The sequence below is a fragment of the Amaranthus tricolor genome, chromosome 10 (assembly GCF_026212465.1).
Source record: "Amaranthus tricolor cultivar Red isolate AtriRed21 chromosome 10, ASM2621246v1, whole genome shotgun sequence".
NCBI classification, from domain to species: Eukaryota; Viridiplantae; Streptophyta; class Magnoliopsida; order Caryophyllales; family Amaranthaceae; genus Amaranthus; species Amaranthus tricolor.
Genome location: NC_080056.1, coordinates 16544461 through 16547478, shown reverse-complemented (window position 1 = coordinate 16547478; position 3018 = coordinate 16544461).

Here is a 3018-nt window from a genome sequence, read left to right as displayed (position 1 = left end):
TCGTTTCCTAGAGAATGTGTGGTCGTTCCACTTTCTGATATTCATTTTTCAACTTGTGGTTCAATGTTGAGGGAACGAGTGGTCTGTAACACCCCGAGATTTTAATAATGAAATTATTAAAAATTTTAATAACTTTTAAAGATTTTACAATTATATTAAATTATTTCTGAATTAGTTTAATAAATTTCTTGCATACATGAATGTAAATGTTAACTTATATATATATATATATATATATATATATATATATATATATATATATATATATATATATATATATATATATATATATATATATATATATATATATATATATATATATATATATATATATATATATATATATATATATATATATATATATATATATATATATATATATATATATATATATATATATATATATATTAAAAATATAGTTACGATTTCTTAAATAAATAGGTTCGAATCAAAATGATTATTTATAAAAATATGTGAGCCCACAAAAGTGAGTCTCTTAGTTGGGTCTCACAAGAAAATTAATCGAGAAAAAAAAATATAAATAAATAAATAAATAAATAAATAAATAAATAAATAAACCTAATAATAAATAAACGTAATAATAATAATAGTAATAATAATGATAATAGCAATAATGAGTATAAAACCCGTGAAAACTCTAAATGCTCAAAGGAGCCGTCAATCCCTCCCTCTCTTCCCTCTCTTCTCTTCTCTCTCACATCCCTCTCCCTCACGGTTCAGCAGCAGCCCTAGAGCCACGCCTCCGTCGTAGCTGCCAGCAGCCGCCAATAGGCTGCGTTTGCCTCCTCACAGAAGCAGCCATGGCTGCGTTCTTCCCCACCAACAGCAGCTGAGCTGCACAAACAATCGCGTAGCATTATTGTGCCGCCAGCAACTGGCTGCTGGGCAGCCGGTTTTGGCCCTGCGCCACCACCTCCGCGACCTCCTCTCTCTTCTTCATCCTCTTGCTAGTTTTATTTTGTGAGCCATCTTCTTACTCTTATTTGATTTCATCTTTGTTCCAATTAAAATTTATAAAGTTTATGAGAAAAGGGTTGAACTTTGTATGTTTGTTATTGAATCTTGTAATGAGTGAGAATTGGATTGATGATTTGAATGTACTTATGAATTAAGTTTTTGAAATATGAATGAAAAGTGTTGAACGTGTATTATTTTCATTGAATCTTTTGTGGGTAAGAATTTGATTGATGAATTAAACATGTTTATGACTTAGGGTTTGAAGTGTGATTGAAATTATGGGTTGTGTGTTGGTTTTTGTATTAGTTTCTTCGAATCTTAGTATGTGTAGTGATTAAATATGTTATCTTTGAACACGAAACGATTAGGGCTTGGATTTAGAAATGAAATTACTAATAATGTGTGTTTTATACTATATCTTGGTGATGATTGATTAAACAACTTTAAAAGTTGTTTTAAGATTTAGTCGATTGGTTATTATTGTGAATAATTAGTAATGGTGAAGATGTTAGTTGACTATGAAAGTGATTTTTGATTGATTAAATTGAGAATAATAGCTACTAATTGTTGTGGTTTGATTGTTTTGAATTACAAATACCTTTATTAGGATGTTATCGAAGTTATAGATACATGATATTAGTAAGCCAAGAGCATGATGTCAACTTATCGTCGATGGTTGCTAAAGTTAATTGTCGTGTTGTTTTGACTATAGTTCTTAATAGTTTTGGAGAATGAACAAATGATATCTCAATATGATAACTCTATGATTTGTCTTATCGTTATATTAATGTTATATTAAAATTGTAAGATTTAGTTGTGATTAGTTGTTTTTGGGTAACGCGAGCCGATATGCTCAAAATTAGTTAATGTAAAGGAACGATTCACACATACTTCTACTTTAAATTGATGGAAAGACTTATGTTGCGTTGAGTTGATGATTTTGACTTGTATTGAATGAGTTGTGTGCGTGCTAGAGTCATCGGAAACTCATGTTGAATGGGTGATGGTGGTTACTTGGATATTTAGTTTGGTATGTCAAGTAGTTAAGGGAACTTATTAGTTCTACTCATAACTTATAGTAAGAGGAAAGTAGAGCCTTAGTTGGGGTGATTTTGTGACTTTTGATCGTGCAGTGACGCTTACAGGTACGTACACGCAGTAACGAACTCTTACATGCAATTCTTATTTAAGACATTATTGTACATTGTAATAATATGCACTGCATCAAAACTGAGATACTAGCGAGTACGCCTTATACAAAATGCCATCGACTATGCAATTCTTGCGCTTAGAATAGTTATAGAGAATGAAACTGTTAGTAGGAGGCGGGGACCACCCCCCTTTATTTATTTAAGAATTAGATTACGCCTAATTGGAGTTAGAATGACTCCTTTATAGGTGAATTTCATATTCTATTGAGTGGCACAATGGGTTTTGGCGCGCTGCTATCCCAGGGCACTCATTAATAGTTGAGAGTGGAAGTTATTGCCATCTGATAAGGTACTACATTATGATTAGCTGGCGTGACTTAACTGGATTATGTCCGGTTGTTTTATTAGTCCCCTAGGTGAGGTTCGACGGGACCACCGTAAGGGGGGTATGAGCATGCTTGGGTCATTGGACGCCGGGAGGCCGATGACGACCCTTGACCGAGCTGTTACCATGCGGGCCTTGCAAACCCCAATATGGTGGCCTCTTCACTGGTTTAGTACCCCAGTGTGTTAGTTTTTTTTGAAGGTAGGACCCGAGAGGGTCAGCTGGGGGGGGCATGAGCTCATACTTTGCCAATGGGCGCCGGGAGGCCGATAACGCCCTTGGCCGTGTCACTATGCCAGGAAGTAGAGAAAAGATCCACTGATAGAAATCTATTCAGTGACAGAAAGTTTATTCATTGATCGAAAGTTATTTAATGATAGAAGGTTCATTCTTTGGTAGAAAGCTTACGCGTTGATAAAACGTTTACTCTTTGATAGAATATTTACTCATTGATAGAACATCTACTTATTGATAGAATAGTTTATGCTAGCGGGAAGTGTGCCT